Below are 21444 nucleotides of genomic sequence, written 5' to 3'. Positions count from 1 at the left end.
TGGTGCTGTAGTTGAAATGACGAGTTTATTGTGTCTTACCATTGATAAAGTCCATCAGTATTAGGTGCTGTAGTTGAAATGACGTGTTTATTGTGTCTTACCATTGATACAGTCCATCAGTATTTGGTGCTGTAGTTGAAATGACGTGTTTATTGTGTCTTACCATTGATAAAGTCCATCAGTATTTGGTGCTACAGTTGAAATGACGAGTATATTGTGTCTTACCATTGATACAGTCCATCAGTATTTGGTGCTGTAGTTGAAATGACGTGTTTATTTTGTCTTACCATTGATAAAGTCCATCAGTATTTGGTGCAATATTCATTTATGTACAATACCCCTGATAAGGGCATACTGTATATAATACCACTGTGAAGGTTATGTATCCTTGATAAGCATTGTATAATACCCTTGATAAGCTGATGTATTATACCATTGATAAGGTGATGCATAATACGCTTGATAAGGTGATGCATAATACCCTTGATAAGGTGATGTATAATATACCTTGATAAGGTGATGTATAATACGCTTGATAAGGTGATGTATAATATACCTTGATAAGGTGATATATAACACTCCTTGATAAGGTGATGCATAATACCCTTGATCAGGCGATGCATAATACCCTTGATAAGGTGATGTATAATACCCCTTCAAGAGGCGATGTATAATACCTCTTGATAAAGTGATGTATAATACCCTTGATAAGGTGATGTATTATACGCCTTGATAAGGTGATGTATCTCACCCCTTGATAAGGTGATGCATAATACCACTTGATAAGGTGATGGATAATACCCCTTGATAAGGTGATGGATAATACCCCTTGATAAGGTGATGCATAATACCACTTGATAAGGTGATGGATAATACCCCTTGATGAGGCGATGTATAATACCCTTGATAAGGTGATGTATAATACCCCTTGATAAAGTGATGTATAATACCCTTGATAAGGTGATGTATAATACCCAGTTGACAAGGTGATGTATAATACCCGTGATAAGGTGATGTATAATACCCCTTGATGGGGTGATGTATAAAACCCGTGATAATGTGATGTATAATATCCTTGATAAGGTGATGTATACTACTCTGTGATAAGGTGATGTATAATACCCTTGATAAGGTGATGCATAATACCCCTTAATAAAGTGATGTATAATACCCTTGATAAGGTGATGTATAATACCCTTGACAATGTGATGTATAATACCCCTTGACAACGTTATGTATAATACGCTTGATAGGTGATTTGAATACTCCTTGCTAATGTATGAACAATACCCTTGATAAAGTGATGTATAATACCCTTGATAAGGTGATGTATAATACCCTTGATAAGGTGATTAATAATACCCTTTGATAAGGTGATGTATAATACCCCTTGATAAGGTGATGTATAATACTCCTTGATAAGGTGATGTATAATAACCTTGATAAAGTGATGTATAATACCCTTGATAAAGTGATGTATAATACCCTTGATAAAGTGATGTATACTACTCTGTGATAAGGTTATGTATAATACCCTTGACAAAGTGATGTATAATACCCTTGATAAAGTGATGTAGAATACTCCTTGATCAGGTGTTGTATAATACCCTTGATAAGGTGATGCATAATACCCCTTGATAAGGTGATGTATAATACCCTTGATAAAGTGATGTATAATACCCTTGATAAAGTGATGTATACTACTCTGTCATAAGGAGATGTATAATAGCCTTGATAAAGTGATGCATAATACCCTTGACAAAGTGATGTATACTACTCTGTGATAAGGTTTATGTATATTACCCTTGATAAGGTGATGTATAATAGCCTTGATAAGGTGATGTATAATACCCTTGACAAAGTGATGTATAATACCCTTGATAAAGTGACGTAGAATACTCCTTGATCAGGTGTTGTATAATACCCTTGATAAGGTGATGCATAATACCCCTTGATAAGGTGATGTATAATACCCTTGATAAAATGATGTATAATACCCTTGATAAAGGGATGTATACTACTCTGTGATAATGTGATGTATAATACCCTTGATAAAGTGATGTATACTACTCTGTCATAAGGAGATGTATAATAGCCTTGATAAAGTGATGCATAATACCCTTGACAAAGTGATGTATACTACTCTGTGATAAGGTTTATGTATATTACCCTTGATAAGGTGATGTATAATACCCCTTGATAAAGTGATGTAGAATACCCCTTGATAAGGTGATGTATAATATCCTTGATAAAGTGATGTAGAATACCCCTTGATAAGGTGATGTATAATACCCTTGATAAAGTGATGTATAATACCCTTGATATAGTGATGTATACTACTCTTTGATAAGGTGATGTATGATAACCCTTGACAAAGTGATATATACTACTCTGTGATAAGGTTTATGTATAATACCTTTAATAAGGTGATGTATGATAACCCTTGACAAACTATTAACAGTAAATACTGAAATATGAGTGGAGGAAAACAGCCTACCTGCTTATCCTAGTGTTATAACTGCTTTTACAATGCCCAAATTTTTAATGTGAGGTGTTCTACACACAGGGAACAGGCCGCCAGTGCAAAGTCTTAAGAGCTTTGCCTGTAGATGGAAGAGAATGGACAAAACTCCCCAAGACAATTAACTTAAACACTAACTTTAAACACTCCAAATCAATTTACAAGGGGTGAGTGAGTTTGTTTTGATGCCACTTTGTACAATATGCCAGTTATTTTTAGTGTGTCAGCTTCATGCAGGCCTGAAGATGTTTACCACTTTGGTAATACAAACGAGCACAGGTATTGTGCTGACAAATGTAGAAACAAAATTGGTTTGAACCGGGATTCAAGGTGAGGTGAGGTGAGGTGAGGTGAGGTGAGGTGAGGTGAAATGGGGATTAATGTCACGTCCAAGATTATTGCACTTATATAGTGACATGTATACACTTGTGTGTGTGGCTGCTTGTACTAGTTCGGACTGATGCCGATTTATAGCGCTAGCTCACTGAGATACCATGCCACAGTTTCACTGAGATACCATGTTGCAGTTTAACATGAATACCCAACTAAAGATACAGTATATAGCCGACCAGTCCTTGTTTTATCCCCTTAATGTAGACAGGGTAACAACAGGTATCATGTCTTTTGGTATGATGCAACTGGGGATCAAACTCTGGACCTTCTGCTCATCGGGCGGATGCCCTGCCACTAGACAGAGGTGGAAAAAAAGAAAGGGTAATCTTAAACGTAACATATGTTCAAAATGTAATGTTTTATAGATAAGAAAGAACCAGGTTCAACTCACACATCCCCACTCCCTAGCATTAGAACTGAAGCCTCTGCTGCATTTGTTAAGCATCATGTTCTAAAATTTGAAACAAATAGTGCCACGGGCACAGCAGCTAATCTGGATTACATCTGGATAAATAAGGGAAATGGCAAAGACAAATGAGAGTAAAAACTGAAAATATGTTAACAGTTTCTGTATCCAAAATGTTTAAACTCCAAAAAACTGAACTATCTGAAATGACCCCAGCAGCATTTTCAATTAGTAGACTTTGGAGGAGATATTAAAATAACATAACTTAAATACATGTATTTGTTCCGAGAGCAACTTGCTTTAGATCTAGTTACTATCTACCCACAACCAATTTTCTGCTAAATTGCTGCATAAATAGCTGACAAATGACCCTAAGTTGCATAAACAGGGAATGTCACTAAGTCTAAGTAAAAGAATCAAATTTCAAAATTTTGTGAAACGTTTTTTGCCTAGTTTCTAACTACCCACAAACAAATGAATTTTCTCCTAAATCACTGCATAAACAGCTGACATATATCTCTTAGTGGTATTTTCAATATGGCCTCTATGGCAGCCATATTTGAATCGGATCCGAAGCCCTTGAACAAATTTTGTGGTCCTCATTGATGGGAACATATTTGCCATGTTTTAGCATTATCTGTCCTCTGGTCTCGGATAAAAGATGTTGAAACATGACAATGTCTGACATAAGCCCACTGGACTGTCGGTCCAGGTGAGCTAAATTAGTTAGTGACACATGAAATACAAGCAAAAGACAGGGCCCGGAGATTTAATTCCTGAATTATGCCTAAACATGAATATGGTATTAATGAGAACAATTTATAACTGGACCAAAACTTCATCAATATCAGTTGACATGCTGCTATGATCCTACTGCAATTGTGGTTAAAAGATCATGAGTGAGTGAGTTGGGTTTCACGTCCCTTTTAGCAATATTCCAGCAATATCATGACGGGGCACACCAGAAATGGGCTTCACACATAGCACCCAAGTGGGGAATCTAACCTGCATGTGCAACCCCACTGCCCCAGGAGAATGATGTAGACTTTGTACTATTTAAGTCACATAGATAAATTCTTCTTTTTTTCGAAGAAAAGACTGAAGATACAAAGGTCTCAAACATTTTTCCCTGATGACTTAGACAATTCTTGAATAATGTTCAGCATAAAGTTGGAATCAAACCCCAAAACAGCAGAACCCGCTATGTGGAGCTAGGGAGGAATCTCTTCAAGAGAAATGTCAAGAAGTGTTATATACAAATTTCAGTTGGTTGCATATAGGAAGCATGACTGTCCCTCAACTCATGGTCATCGTTGTTTTGCTTGTCTTTGACCGAATTCACTTTATTTACAATGAGTCAGTATATCTCATTATCGGAACCAAAGATTTTTCTCTCCCTCATCCTTCCTTTGGATGCTGAAAAAGAATGAAACATTATCAGAGATCGACTGTGTACCTTTGTCACAAGAATGTAATTCACTTGAATAAATAACAAATTCAGACAAAGGGACACAAATAGATTATTTTCAATTCCTAATTCAGTTTAAATTTCAGTTTCATTGAGTGAAAACATTTAATAACAATAGCAGTCATCGTTTAGGTCATCAAGCTTGTTGTCTCCTTCTTTGTTCCACTTAATTTTAGATCCACTAAAGCGACCAAACCACATTTCACAAAACAAGTACATGTTTGTTTGTTATTTAATGCTAGACACAGCAATATTCCAGTGATATGATGGACGTCTCTAAATAATCAAGCCTGGACAATCAAGATAATCCAGTGATTGACATGAGCATCGATCTATTCTACTGGGATTCGATGACATACATCCCCCAAGTCAGTGAGTCTGAACACCCGATCCCGTCAGTCACCTTTTACGACAAGCACCTATTCTAACCCGGATCTTCTTTTTTGATCTTGTATACTGTGGTGTCCTAACACCACCTTTGATTTCTTTCATCTTTTTTTCGCAGACTCTTTAAAGGAAACAAAATTAACATCATCCTAGAGGGAACACTTGAATTCAATGAAGCATATGTTTTATAAAGCAAACATTTAGTTTTCAAGGTCAAAATCGATCTATGTATTTGATGGTGAGATGTGTAACAGTGATGATATGTGTCAAAAGTGTTTCTTTCACTGATTATTCCGACCGCTGAGGGATCTAGTGGATACAGAATCTGTCCAAAGACCATAAGGTCGGCCGTCCAATCCCGGGGCGAATCATGCCAAAGACGTTAAAAGATGGTACTTCTTGTTACCCTGCCTCAAGCTCGGCATCAAGGGGATAAAACAAGGACTGGTCGGCTTGGAGTCCATATACTGTGTCTGAGAGGGCTAGCACTAAAAAATCAGCATTAAGACTAACTAGTACAAGCATCCACACACACATATAAGCACATTGCTATATAAGCGCAATAATCTTGACTGTGATGTTTAACATCATTTAACCTGACTTCACTGATAATTCAGACAATTTCTTTGGGATGATCTTACTTAGTGGACAGACAATCAACACCGATCTTCTATATATGCATCATAAAGAATATCAACTCACACAGAAGATATCAAACAGTCCAGTAAACTTTCAACTTAATCCCACAGCTATCATATCTAAAAACTCCTTTGTACATTTTTAACAATGAAGGCATGAACTTTAAGAGAACTATGAAACATATGTACTGGGAGCGTCCAAACAATATGAAATATATACCTGGAGTGTCAAAGACTAGATGTCTACTCTCCTCCACCTTGTGAGGTGACTGTATCTCATCACCAAAGTGTTTTCTCGCATGTGACACTAGAAATATTGAACATTATTAACAAAAGAATTATGTTACTGTCAATGAGTGGAAAACAACAGAGACCTGGGTGCCATTGTACAAAGCGATCTTAGCGCTAAGGTGATCATAACTCCCATACCTAACACAGACTTATGACAGTCTGAGAGCTAAAATTGTTTTGTACAACGACACCCTGTTTTGAGCTGGTGTGGTAACCATGGTAACCTCACAGAAACAAAATAATTTGCAAACTACACTGTCAATATTTATTTGTGTATTGAAATTGTAAATATGTGAATGTATTTGATTTCAACCATACATTTCCAGAAGCAATACTAGTATTAACTTACTATCTTCATATTACATCTAGTGGTTACAAGGTTTCAATAAACACAAATAAATATGTGAACATGTTGGCGATATCATAAAAAATTATGCCATTGACACTGTAGCTCACCTTGATTGCATACAATATAGAATATTTGGAATTCTAATAAAGAGTAACTATCTCATATGGCCCCATTTGACATCTTCAATATGGCCATAGTTGTAGGGGGCAGTATTGAAAATATGGAATCTGAACACCATCAACATATCTGAGGATATTTTCACTCATTAGGATGGAAATTTCAATTTACCACTAGCCCAGGCCAGTATTTATAATGTTAACAGTATCCTAAACGCCAATAGAATTTCAAACATTTTGAGGGGTATTGCCAAATGTTATTACTATTTGGGCTAGTAGCTGTTCTTGGTTAATTTCATCCCTGCAGTCTTATCAATGAATGAATATATTTCATCTCGGGATGGGGGAGACATTAGGGTGAGAGTCTATTTATCATCCCAAAGCATTGTCACAACATATTTAGCTTATTAGCATTGTTTTCACACCCAGAATGTACTGTTTGTTTTTTGTTTGTTGTTTAATGGCACACTCAGGAATATTCCAGCTATAGGACAGCAGTCTGTAAATAAGAGTGTGGACCAGACAATCCAGTGATTGACATCATGAGCATCGATCCATGCAATTGGGAAACAATGACATGCATCAACCAAGTCAGCCAGCCTGACCACCCGATCCCATTAGTCGCCTCTTACAACAAGCATAGTCACCTTTTCGACAAGCCTGGGTTGCTGAATACTTATTCTAACCCGGATCTTCATGGGTCTAAATGTACAGAAAATACAGCTGGGCTGGTACCTCAGTCATGTAACCAGGGCGATGAGTTAGCCTAGAGGTCAAAGTGTTCACCTGTCACGCTGAAGACCCGGGTTCAATTCCCTACATGGGTACAATGTGTGAAGCTCATTTCTAGTGTCCCACGCTGTGGTATTGCTGGAATATTGCTAAAAGTGGTGTAAAACAGTACTCACTCACTCACGTTACATGTAATGACATTTTGGCATTATACTGGTGACATTATAGATTGTTACATCAATCACATTACACTTCTCGAGACATCATAATGGGCTTCAATTCTGTTGATGGAGTTCCATTAAAGCAATATCTCCTGTGGAAGCTATTTTTAAATAAAATACACACCCGTGTGCTGTTTGTGTCAGAAACAAAGTATTCCTCATCAGCACCAAGTGATGCTAGTTCTTCTGAATTGGTCAAGAAAAGTGAGTGAGTATGGTTTTCTGCTGCTTTTAGCAATATTCCAGCAATGTCAGAGCAGGGGACACGAGACATGGGCTTCACACATTGTACCCATGTGGGGAATCAAACCCAGGCCTTGGGGTGACACTTTTACCACTTTAACCCCATGCTTCCTTCTAAGTTGAGTGTTATAGAGTGAATTGAAGCTTGCTCAAACTAAATTAAATAGTAAATATTCAGTGACAGAAAAGTAACAAGCATATATGTATATCATGTAATGTCAATTCTATTACCATTTCAAATTACTATTTAACAATTAACAAAGGCTTTAGGTAATACTTACCAACACATTAAAAGATAATAATTATAATTTTGTCTACTTACATCAGCTAATTTCTAAGACTGTTTGATGACAAATGATTCCAAAGTGTAAAATATGAAGACATAAAACAATTAATTTCTCATGACAAATTCTCTGGCAGTCTGTGTATCTAATATTGAACAACACTCATTTTAGACAGTTTGTTCATTTCCTTCATATATAGGTCTGTGTTTGTAGTCATGACTCATCCACAGGATGCAGGTAACCATTGCCAAGGAGGATCTAACCACAGGATTTTACAACAAAATTCAAGCATATTTATCGGCACCGAAGCCGATGAATGTGTATGAAATTCGCTAATAAGTCCTGCGATCAAACCAAGCAGTTCTCCAACAGTCACATCACCATCATTTTTCAAGGGGGAGTTTCTTTCCTGGATGGGCAATTTATGGATGTCCTGAAAGAATGTGAAGGAATATTTTCAGTAATACCTCATAAGAATGCAAGTACAAATAACTGTCTTTAAGTAGAAATATTTTAATCATAATATTTTACAATACTGATCATTTAGATTTATCCACAGATTTTATATTTCTGAACCTTTCTTCAATGGATAGATATATCTTACTGTTACCTCAAGGATGAGAGTCCATCTTCTCTCTGCTCCAGCAACATTGTTACTCCTGGCTACCCGCTTGAATGCCAGTATGATGACATAGAAACTGTTACTGGATGTGTTCACTGTCCCATGTTTGTCAGTTATAGCTTTCACATTTGAGAAACCAGCACAATATGTAGACGAGACTGAGTTCTTGACAACCATTTGCCTCAGCCTCCCATGTGTCAATCATCACCAATAGCCTATAAGTATTCTTACACAACACTAAGTAACTGCTCGCCAAACCTGGTCATCTGGAAGTTCGTGGTAACGATGGTAACTGAAAGGACGGGCACAATCTCACTTTCACAAAGAATGTTGTATAGAATTGCTCTCAAATTAAGATATATCTTCCTCGAATATTCCCTGTTCATAATAGTAAAGCCAGACAGACAAATCCATCATGTCGCTGTGTCCCAGCTGTCACCGTGAACACCCCACCATCTTGCCAACCATGCATTCCATCAGTAACAACGATTGGCTGATTTTTATGAGCTCTAATGAAAGCATTAAACTGCCATACAATTTTTTCTCACTCTTGTACACTTGTACCATTCTGAAGGTACAGCAGTATTGTGAACAGCAGTCCATGAATTACCATCCTTTGAAGGAGTGTTGCTGTTCAGTGTTCTTTTAAAGTTACAAACTCTCTTAGGTCTGTTGGATGTACATAGTGTCAGAAAATATTTCCTTGTGGAATATCTTTCATTTGATACCTGAATACCTCATTGGGCTTCATGTTCACCTCTCTGAAGACCATTATTTGGTCGTTTACTGATTCTGAGATAGTGATTTCCTGTTGGTGGAATCCAGTTCTGAACTTCTCCCGGAGGTATATAATTTCTTTGATGGTAACCCTCCATTTGCTTATTAACAACTGTATGCTGTCAAGAACAAAGAAACATGAACATAAATTACATAATATTGTTTGTTTGTTGTTTAATGCCACACTGAGCAATATTCCGGCTAAATGACGGCGGTCTGTAAATAATCGAGTCTGGACCAGACAATCCAGTGATTGATATCATCAGCATCCCGTTAATCGCTTCTTAGGACAAGCATATTATTTTTCACATTAAAATAAATAACAAGTTCAACTTTTAGTTTGATTAACAAATATTTTTATTTACATCATTACAAAATAATAAAATACATTTTATATTCTTCCACATTCCAATGAAATGGAAATAAAAAAATATTCTTTCATAATATTGATACCATATTAATATGTGATGTGGCTGGGTAACTGGCAAGAAAATCGTACAAGTCTTCATCAGTGTTCATTGACGATATTAACAATACACACGCCATCTGCATTTCCCACCTCGGCATAAGGCTGCCACTGACTATCAGTTTGATCGATTAGTTCACTCCTCTACTTTTGATCTGTTGATCTGCCAGCTGTTCACAACTGTTCAGAACATTGGCCTTTAGACTGGTACCTTACCCTCGCCTCAGCTAGCGGCTGAACTTTGTGTAGCGTGCGCAACAGAAGCAAGGAACCAGTCTACATTAGCCTTCTTGCAAAGAGTTATCTCCCCCAAAACCGTAAAGCGAGTTAATGTCGTAAACATTTCGTGCTGCTTAAAGGGGAAGTGTACACGCAAAAATCACTTTCTTTCTTTTTCTAAACAAAACGCAATTTTAGAATTAATTAGTATCTGTGTTTGAAAATATACACTCATTTTTTTCACAGTGAACGTAGGAAGCTCACAATAGTGTGAAAATGATATGCCGTTATGAGGCCTTCGTTTTTCGAGCTAAACAGGCCTGAGTTATCCCCCTTAGATTATGACGTAATTGGTGCCAATTCAACTGGGTCCCTGTCTATTCTCAACGCAAAAGATATCAAGTACCAGTTTGCAGTAAAACAACATGGCCTACGACACACTCCGGCGCAGTGGTGACTCAGCATAACACTATGCTGGCTGGCATCTCAGACGCTAGAATCACACACCTGGACCTACACCACGTGAAGCGGCTCTAACAAAGCATGATGACGTCATAATGTTTATCAATTGGCACCAATGACGTCATATTGCAAGGGGCATAAGCCATGGTGTTTTTGTTGTGGAAATAGAACACTTGGTAAATGTGAAAAATATAAATCGTTTTAATGCGAAAAATATGTTAATTAATTGTGATATTTTTATATTTTTGTCTATGACACTTCTATGTTAACACTTTTAATGTGGAAAAAGTACAAGAAAAATAGGCTCATTTCCGTGTGAACTTGCCCTTTAACCATTAAAACATCTGGGTGATCTTGATATGGTCAGGGACAAAATATATAGTATGTTCGCCACAAATTTTCATTCAAGAATCCAAGGGCTGAGGGGTTTGGGTAACTAACCTCCCCTTACCCTAACACAACCTTATTTGAATGGATCGTAAACTAAATGTTTTATGTATGTACGTAGATACTAATACTAATACGTAAAAATGTATTGCCGTGAGATATATCCAGTTTCTATGATGCGATTTTATAACAAGCCTTTGCTGGCAGCAGTTAACAGTTTCTCACAAAGTTTTACCAAATCTAATAGTAGGTAATATACGGTAATATTTACTGGTTTGGGTCCACCATATTTTTCATTTCGTTGTTCTCCATCGGTGATGTTTTCGGTGCGTGTGGCCGGTTGTATCTCAATTCGTAACACAAGCGAATTCATACCCCTAGAAATGAGTAAGTGAGTATGGTGCTACGCCGTTTTGGGCAATATTCCAGTAATATAACGTGGGGACACCAGTGAGTGAGTGAGTATGATTTTACGCCGCTTTTAGCAATATTCCAGCAATATATCACGGCGGGGGACACCAGAAATGGGCTTCACACATTTTACCCATGTCGGAAATCGAACCCGGGTCTCTTTGGCGTGACTAGGTTAAATTACCCGACCGTCTCCTACCCCCTAGAAATGAGAAATTTCGTACCCCAAATCGAAAGTAATTTCGTAAAATTATGCAATAAAATTAAGTAATAAATTACGTTATATAAAAAAAAAATCGATTTATATCTAAACATCTAGATCTAATGGAAATTGCACATTTTATTCGAACACGAACAACAACATATGGGGTTTATTTGTTCACCCCAGTTCCCTTCAGTGTGATATATAAATGCGGTGGATGGCAACACCGTGAATGTTATTGGGGATGAATGGTTGACTTTATAAATGTGTCATAAGCGCCCTGCGAAACGAAATTCAGAGCTCGACCATCTTTTTCATTTCCGTCACGAAAAACGTGATATGTACGATTTCTAGAATAATAAAACCGTGTTCTGGATAAAATAACTAACTAACTAACTTTTTCAAGAAGTCCTACACATCGTGCTTCGTCAACGAAACGGTTTTTGACAAATATAAACGTGAGGGGAAGCAATTTATTATTCAGAAAGATTTACCTGGCTGATAAGTCAATATAGCAGTTTAGATACGCATGATCCTGATAAAGTTATTACTTATTTAGAATGATGATAATCTTAGCAAACTAATACTTAAAGGGCGACTACGCTTCTCTGTCTCGGGCCCAGTATCAGTCCAGGTCTACACGTTGTAATTAATGACTAATGGACACCTGGGTCAATCAGAGTATCACATGGATGAGCAGGGATATAGCTGGCGCTATGTTTTGGGACTGGCGTTAATTTCTTACTCATATCATGTACACAGTAAACAAGCAAACACACTGATTAAACAAGCTAGCAGCTTAGATAGATCTAGCTTTTATCTTCCGTGTATGTGAGGGTAATGTGCTTCTTTTCTACCAATGAACAAAGGGAGACCACTCATGTCAGACTATTTCTCCGAGTGTATCAGTGGAGATGCTAGTGAGGGATTTCCCAGACGACTTGCCAAGCCCGTCCTTCCGCGGCAAACTGCGGACGTCCCGCCAACCTCAAACATACATCGCGCCTTAGACACTGGTCAGCAAACGGTCCCTAGTTCAGAGGAACGGTCTTTACCAGCTAGATCTAACATCTTTCATAATTAAGCCATAAGAATATTCTCAGGGACTAAACAATCCGAACCTGCCATTCTTTTTATCAACGACGGCAACCACGGCAACGGCCACCACATTATCTGCTCCCCCTTTTTAAGTGTTTGGCCCCCATGACATGCAGCCCTAGAGGTTTAGCCTTGCCGGAAATGGACGATGACGCCTCGTTCTGACTTCGTCTCCGTAACGTAGTTACCGTTGTCTCGGCCAACGTCCCCTCTGTTTCTAACAGATTCACTATCGCTCTTGCTCCCTATTGCTCTGCATTTCGTTGACTACAGCATCGTTTCAAGATCTTCTACTGACAAGATGTTTACTAGGCTGCATATTCAAGGTATTTAAGAATGCATTTATTGTATTTTAAAGTGTTTAGAACATAGATTAGTACTGAAATTGGTCGTAGTTTGACAGCAGTGTCGGCGGTGATGACATTGGCAGCCATTTGCAATTGTTTTGATTCAGAAATGGGTGTCTTTTAAATCTCTTTTCTGCTCTGATATACGAGCGGTCCGTATATAAATATGACGGACGATGTTGTTCAAACATTAAAGATCAAATGTGTGACATTGTATAACTTTAATATCTATTTATAAGTAAACTACTTTTTCAAACGAACGGGCTTGAAATGACATGACTAAAACACATGAACACAACAATGAAATGCCAATTTCACTCCTACTAGGCCTAATGCCTTCTCAAAAACTCTTGTATTCTGTACTCTTAATCCCTCTGTCTGTCTGTCTGTCCGTCCGCCCATCCATTCAGGTGCCGAGGAGGAAATAAGAGCTGTACAAGTTTCTGTAGAGACGTGCTGGCGTGTATGATACCCAGATCTATATTTGTTGACTAGAGGCTGGGCGATGTCTTTGCCTCAACGTAGTACAGTGAAACCTCGTTAACTTGAACTCCTTAACTCGATATATTCATTGAACATGTATTTTTAAATGCGTTTATTTTACTTTTCAGCACGGGAAGACATGATCCGGTATCATGTCACTCCTGCTGCGAGTTTATGGCCGTCGCTGGATGAGGAATCCGACTGTGTATGTAGTTTATCTACATCTCTCTCAGATTCGGCCGCCGAATATCTCACCTTTGTTCATTTGTCTATGTCCCCTCACGCACACTATTGCCTTTACCCATTTTCTCTGTGTGTTATTGTGTCCTGAAAAAATAGCTGCATGATCCCCCTCCTCCACTTACATGTTCCAAACATTCGATCAGAATGTTTGTCTTGTCATACCACCTTATAGTATGTGTAACCTGTGTAGCAGACTGATTTTCTTTTGCACACTGTTATTTGAAAACCGCCTATATACCTCGCCCACTGACCCTCCTTTCTCCCTCCCTCCCCCCTCACCGGTGTAGCGTCCTCAGGCTGCGTCCCCGATCCTCTCTCCCAACCCTCTGAGTGTTTTCACCCCCTTCTGGGCCCGCCCTGACCACGGTGAGACGCTCCCCGCCCCAGTCACGATCACCTACGTCGACCACTATCCCGCCCCTAGTGATGACGACAGTGACTACTGGGTCTACGAGGACGAGGATGACGACAGCTTCGTGGAGGACCGAGAGGTTCATCCTCTGAGGAAGGCGCTGAGGAGAGTGGCTGCCTTCTGGAGGAGAATCTTCTCGTAGATTTCTCATCCAGTGTGTGTGTGTATGAGTGCGAGTGTAAATGTGTAAGTGTGAGAGGATGTGGTTTTGCATGTGTGACAGAGAGTGTAAGTGTGTATGTGTGGTAGGATATGTTTTTGTATGTGTGACAGAGAGTGTAAGGGTGTATGTTTGAGAGGATGTTTTTTTGCATGTGTGACAGAGTGTGTGTATGTGTGATGGAGAGTGCAAGTGTGTATGTGTGACATAGTGTGTCTATGTGTGACGGAGAATTCAAGTGTGTATGTGTGACATAGTGTGTGTATGTGTGACAGAAAGTGTAAGTGTGTATGTGTGACGGAGAGTGCAAGTGTGTATGTGTGACAGTGTGTAAGGGTGTATGTTTGAGAGGATGTGTTTTGCATGTTTGACAGAGTGTAAGTGTGTGTTTGTGTGGCAGAGCGTGTAAATGTATGGTTTGAGAGGATGTGTTTTTGCATGTGTGGCAGAGTGTGTGTATGTGTGACGGAGAGTGCAGGTGTGTATGTGTGACGGAGAGTGTAAGTGTGTATGTGTGACAGAGAGTGGAAGTGTGTATGTGTGACAGTGTGTAAGGGTGTATGTTTGAGAGGATGTGTTTTGCATGTGTGACAGTGTGTAAGTGTGTGTGTGTGGCAGAGCGTGTAAATGTGTGTGTTTGAGAGGATGTGTTTTTGGCATGTGTGGCATAGAGTGTAAGTGTGTATGTGTGAGAGGATGTGTTTTTGCTTGTGTGTCAGAGAGCGTGTGTATGTGTGACAGAGAGCGTATGTATGTATGTGTGAGAGGATGTGTTTTTGCTTGTGTGTCAGAGAGCGTGTGTATGTGTGACAGACAGTGTCAGTATGTATGTGTGAGAGGATGTGTTTTTGCTTGTGTGTCAGAGAGCGTGTGTATGTGTGACAGAGAGTGTCAGTATGTATGTGTGAGAGGATGTGTTTTTGCTTGTGTGTCAGAGAGCGTATGTATGTGTGACAGAGAGTGTCAGTATGTGTGTGTGAGAGGACGTGTTTTTGCTTGTGTGTCAGAGAGCGTGTGTATGTGTGACAGAGAGTGTCAGTATGTATGTGTGAGAGGATGTGTTTTTGCTTGTGTGTCAGAGAGCGTGTGCATGTGTGACAGAAAGTGTCAGTATGTATGTGTGAGAGGATGTGTTTTTGCTTGTGTGTCAGAGAGCGTGTACATGTGTGGCAGAGAGTGTCAGTATGTATGTGTGAGAGGATGTGTTTTTGCATGTGTGACAGTGTGTAAGTGTGTGGCATAGTGTGTATGTGTGAGAGGATGTGTTTTTGCTTGTGTGTCAGAGAGCGTGTGTATGTGTGACAGAGAGTGTCAGTATGTATGTGTGAGAGGACGTGTTTTTGCTTGTGTGTCAGAGAGCGTGTGTATGTGTGACAGCGAGTGTAAGTGTGTAAGTGTGAGAGGTTTTTTTTGGGATGTGTGTTTTTGTGAGAGGATGTGGCTTGGTGCCCGTGTAATAAGCATTTCTCCCTTTTGGACTGTTTTGGCTACACCCTTTCGGGTTATGTTTGGACACACTCTTTCGATCTTCTTTTTATTCGTTTTGGCTTACCCTTTGGCTGACATTTCTAAGTTTATTCAGTTCTCTGATATGGGAGAAAGTTTTTGTGCTCACTTTTGGCCCTGCTTTAAATACTTTCTTTTGGCACATGCCATTCCATTTCTTGAATATATCTAAATAAATATGGAATAATGGTATACACATGAGTCTGTTTTCCTTCCTTGGATCTAACAACGACTAGGTGACAGCAACACAGCAGTAAAGACAGGTGGCCCGAGTCTGGTGTTAATATAATTTAAAATTGTAATACTGAGAATATTTACTATCAATTTAAGATATTAAGGGAACATTTGCCCAGAACCGTTGTGTTGCTGTCTTCTAGCTCAATTTACTAGTGGAATCTCCGATGGGAAGTCCGACCTCCATACCCATGGATAGCTGTTATATAGCTTGGAAGCCGATGTTGTAACACTGGGTAATTTACGATCACTTTATTTACTGTTGGGTACATGCATGGATGAAAGATCGAGAGTTATCTCCCTTCGCCTTTGCCGCTGTTTCTCCTATCATCGATTCTTTAGATATATCTAGGTATTACTATTCGTTTACGGGTAGCTGGTTGATAAGTAAATATATACGTTTAAATACGCATGATCCCGATAAAAGTTATTAATCATTTAAGAAGGATGATGAACTTAGAAACGTAAGTGTCTTAGCAAACTAACACTTAATGGGCGACTGCGCTTCTCTGTCTGGTGCCCAGTTTAAGTCCAGGTCCACACGTTGTAATTAATGCGTAATGGACACCTGGGCCAATCAGAGTACTCGTGAACTCTTAGATTGATATAAATCATGAAAATTGAGTCAACAGTCAAAGAAAGTTGTGTTGGAACGACTTGAGCCAAACTAACTAAAACTGCCAATTTGCCCGAGGATAGTCGCCCTTTAAATGTTTAAACTCGAAAATCGCAGCGGCCCCATATGACGGCAAAGGACACCAAGAATGGACTTTATGATAAGCGTTTATACCTGGAATGGAACCTTGACCTTAACCACTCAGCTCCACCCCCTCCCCTAATGTCATCTATGTGAAATACGAAACTTGTATAAATAATCATTACTGCTACATGAACGTCCATCTGCATACAGATGCACAAGAACATTCATCTTAGTGTTCATTTCTCCACCCACACTGACAAGATACACATTGGCATTCAAGCATATAATCTAAATATTCAGCAGGTACAGAAGGAGCACGGTATTCCGTCCATGTCGCCCCGGGAGATCAACAGTCTGTAGCTATTTGTGTTGAGCGGAATGAACAACCTGATATAGGTGTATATTATAGGCATACAGCCAACCCATAACCAATCGCTGATTGGAAAGGTAAGAAAGCTGAACAAAGAAATGAAGCGTTTAATCGTCTATGTTGTTTCGACCATGGCCTTCGTCAATATGCCTTGGCAAGACGGTAGATCAGGGAACAAATCTGTATCCAAAATACATATACAGACAACCAACGCTGAATGTCACAACACATCAATACGAGCAGGTTATCAAGTACACTACGCTACACTTAAACTGCTGGGGTCGAAAGCTGCCTTGACACGTGGGTGAGCAGGGATATAGCTGGCGCTATGTTTTGGGACTGGCGTTAATTTCTTACTCATATCATGTACACAGTAAACAAGCTAACACACTGATTGAACAAGCAGCCAAGACGGCTTTTATCTTCCGTGTATGTGACGGGAATGGGCTTCTTTTCTACCAATGAACAAAGGGACACCACTCATGTCAGACTATTTCTCCCGAGTGCATCAGTGGAGATGCTAGTGAGGGATTTCCCAGACGACTTGCGCAGCCTGTCCTTCCGTAGCAATAAGTGCGGACGTCCCGCCAACCTTAAACACACATCGCGCGTTACACACAAGCAAACGGCCCCTAGTTAAGAGGAACGGTCTTTACCAGCTAACATCTTTCATAATTAAGCCATAAGAAAATTCTCAGGGACTAAACAATCCGAACCTGCCCTTCTTTTTATCACCACATTATCTGCTCCCCCTTTTTAAGTGTTTGGCCCCCATGACATGCAGCCCTAGAGGTTTAGCCTTGCCGGAAATGGACGATGACGCCTCGTTCTGACTTCGTCTCCGTAACGTAGTTACCGTTGTCTCGGCCAACGTCCCCTCTGTTTCTAACAGATTCACTATCGCTCTTGCTCCCTATTGCTCTGCATTTCGTTGACTACAGCATCGTTTCAAGATCTTCTACTGACAAGATGTTTACTAGGCTGCATATTCAAGGTATTTAAGAATGCATTTATTGTATTTAAAGGTGTTTAGAACATAGATTAGTACTGAAATTGGTCGTAGTTTGACAGCAGTATCGGCGGTGATGACATTGGCCGCCATTTGCAATTGTTTTGATTCAGAAATGGGTGTCTTTTAAATCTCTTTTCTGCTCTGATATACGAGCGGTCCGTATATAAATATGACGGACGATGTTGTTCAAACATTAAAGATCAAATGTGTGACATTGTATAACTTTAATATCTATTTATAAGTAAACTACTTTTTCAAACGAACGGCCTTGAAATGGCATGACTAAAACACATGAACACAACAATGAAATGCCAATTTCACTCCTACTAGGCCTAATGCCTTCTCATAAACTCTTGTATTCTGTACTCTTAATCCATCTGTCTGTCTGTCTGTCCGTCCGCCCATCCATTCAGGTGCCGAGGAGGAAATAAGAGCTGTACAAGTTTCTGTAGAGACGTGCTGGCGTGTAAATTACCCAGATCTATATTTGTTGACTAGAGGCTGGGCGATGTCTTTGCCTCAACGTAGTACAGTGAAACCTCGTTAACTTGAACTCCTTAACTCGATATATTCATTGAACATGTATTTTTAAATGCGTTTATTTTTCTTTTCAGCACGGGAAGACATGATCCGGTATCATGTCACTCCTGCTGCGAGTTTATGGCCGTCGCTGGATGAGGAATCCGACTGTGTATGTAGTTTATCTAAATCTCTCTCAGATTCGGCCGCCGAATAGCTCACCTTTGTTCATTTGTCACTGTCCCCTCACGCACACTATTGACTTTGCCCATTTCACTGTGTGTTATTGTCTCCTGAAATATAGCTGCATGATCCCCCTCCTCCACTTACATGTACATTCGATCAGAATGTTTGTCTTGTTATACCACCTTATAGTATGTGTAACCTGTGTAGCAGACTGATTTTTCTTTGCACACTGTTATTTGAAAACCGCCTATATACCTCGCCCACTGACCCTCCTTTCTCCCTCCCTCCCCCCTCACTGGTGTAGCGTTCTCAGGCTGCGTCCCCGATCCTCTCTCCCAACCCTCTGAGTGTTTTCACCCCCTTCTGGGCCCGCCCTGACCACGGTGAGACGCTCCCCGCCCCAGTCACGATCACCTACGTCGACCACTATCCCGCCCCTAGTGATGACGACAGTGACTACTGGGTCTACGAGGACGAGGATGACGACAGCTTCGTGGAGGACCGAGAGGTTCATCCTCTGAGGAAGGCGCTGAGGAGAGTGGCTGCCTTCTGGAGGAGAATCTTCTCGTAGATTTCTCATCCAGTGTGTGTGTGTATGAGTGCGAATGTAAATGTGTAAGTGTGAGAGGATGTGGTTTTGCATGTGTGACAGAGATTGTCAGTGTGTATGTGTGGTAGGATATGTTTTTGTATGTGTGACAGAGAGTGTAAGGGTGTATGGTTGAGAGGATGTTTATTTGCATGTGTGACAGTGTGTGTATGTGTGATGGAAAGTGCAAGTGTGTATGTGTGACGGAGAATTCAAGTGTGTATGTGTGACATAGTGTGCGTATGTGTGACGGAGAATTCAAGTGTGTATGTGTGACATAGTGTGTGTATGTGTGACAGAAAGTGTAAGTGTGTATGTGTGACGGAGAGTGCAGGTGTGGATGTGTGACAGTGTGTAAGGGTGTATGTTTGAGAGGATGTGTTTTGCATGTGTGACAGAGTGTAAGTGTGTTTGTGTGGCAGAGCGTGTAAATGTATGGTTTGAGAGGATGTGTTTTTGCATGTGTGGCAGAGTGTGTGTATGTGTGACGGAGAGTGCAAGTGTGTATGTGTGACGGAGAGTGTAAGTGTGTATGTGTGACAGAGAGTGGAAGTGTGTATGTGTGACAGTGTGTAAGGGCGTATGTTTGAGAGGATGTGTTTTGCATGTGTGACAGTGTGTAAGTGTGTGTGTGTGGGAGAGCGTGTAAATGTGTGTGTTTGAGAGGATGTGTTTTTGCATGTGTGGCAGAGTGTGTATGTGTGACGGAGAGTGCAAGTGTGTATGTGTGACGGAGAGTGTAAGTGTGTATGTGTGACAGAGAGTGGAAGTGTGTATGTGTGACAGTGTGTAAGGGTGTATGTTTGAGAGGATGTGTTTTGCATGTGTGACAGTGTGTAAGTGTGTGTGTGGGGGAGAGCGTGTAAATGTGTGTGTTTGAGAGGATGTGTTTTTGCTTGTGTGGCAGAGAGTGTAAGTGTGAATGTGTGAGAGGATGTGCTTTTGCTTGTGTGTCAGAGAGCGTGTGTATGTGTGACAGAGAGTGTCTGTATGTATGTGTGAGAGGATGTGTTTTTGCTTGTGTGTCAGAGAGCGTGTGTATATGTGACAGAGAGTGTCAGTATGTGTGTGTGAGAGGACGTGTTTTTGCTTGTGTGTCAGAGAGCGTGTGTATGTGTGACAGAGAGTGTCAGTATGTATGTGTGAGAGGATGTGTTTTTGCTTGTGTGTCAGAGAGCGTGTGCATGTGTGACAGAGAGTGTCAGTATGTATGTGTGAGAGGATGTGTTTTTGCTTGTGTGTCAGAGAGCGTGTGCATGTGTGGCAGAGAGTGTCAGTATGTATGTGTGAGAGGATGTGTTTTTGCTTGTGTGTCAGAGAGCGTGTGTATGTGTGACAGAGAGTGTCAGTATGTATGTGTGAGAGGACGTGTTTTTGCTTGTGTGTCAGAGAGCGTGTGTATGTGTGACAGAGTGTGTAAGTGTGTATGTGTGAGAGGATTTTTTTTGGATGTGTGTTTTTGTGAGAGGATGTGGCTTGGTGCCCGTGTAATAAGCATTTCTCCCTTTTGGACTGTTTTGGTTACACCCTTTCGGGTTATGTTTGGACACACTCTTTCGATCTTCTTTTTATTCGTTTTGGCTTACCCTTTGGCTGACATTTCTAAGTTTATTCAGTTCTCTGATATGGGAGAACAGTTTTTGTGCTCACTTTTGGCCCTGCTTTAAATACTTTCTTTTGGCACATGCCATTCCATTTCTTGAATATATCTAAATAAATATGGAATAATGGTATACACATGAGTCTGTTTTCCTTCCTTGGATCTAACAACGACTAGGTGACAGCCATACAGCAGTAAAGACAGGTGGCCCGAGTCTGGTGTTAATATAATTTAAAATTGTAATACTGAGAATATTTACTATCAATTTAAGATATTAAGGGAACATTTGCCCAGAACCGTTGTGTTGCTGTCTTCTAGCTCAATTTACTAGTGGAATCTCCGATGGGAAGTCCGACCTCCATACCCATGGATAGCTGTTATATAGCTTGG

General features: G+C 40.0%; 1 long non-coding RNA gene across 1 annotated transcript; it reads right to left on the bottom strand.

The window, feature by feature from the left end:
• Positions 1-7967: 7967 nt before the first annotated feature.
• On the bottom strand, positions 7968-10265 carry LOC124133055. The gene is made up of 3 exons (XR_006860856.2): positions 10008-10265; positions 8660-9567; positions 7968-8482 (listed from the first exon to the last, which is right to left on the bottom strand). It is a non-coding gene; the product is annotated as an uncharacterized LOC124133055 (long non-coding RNA).
• Positions 10266-21444: the final 11179 nt, after the last annotated feature.

The sequence above is a fragment of the Haliotis rufescens genome, unplaced genomic scaffold, assembly GCF_023055435.1.
Source record: "Haliotis rufescens isolate VD_foot unplaced genomic scaffold, xgHalRufe1.0.p SCAF_23, whole genome shotgun sequence".
In the NCBI taxonomy this organism is placed as follows: Eukaryota; Metazoa; Mollusca; class Gastropoda; order Lepetellida; family Haliotidae; genus Haliotis; species Haliotis rufescens.
The sequence above is the reverse complement of the archived record's forward strand: the minus strand, read 5'-3'. Positions and strand labels throughout refer to the sequence as shown.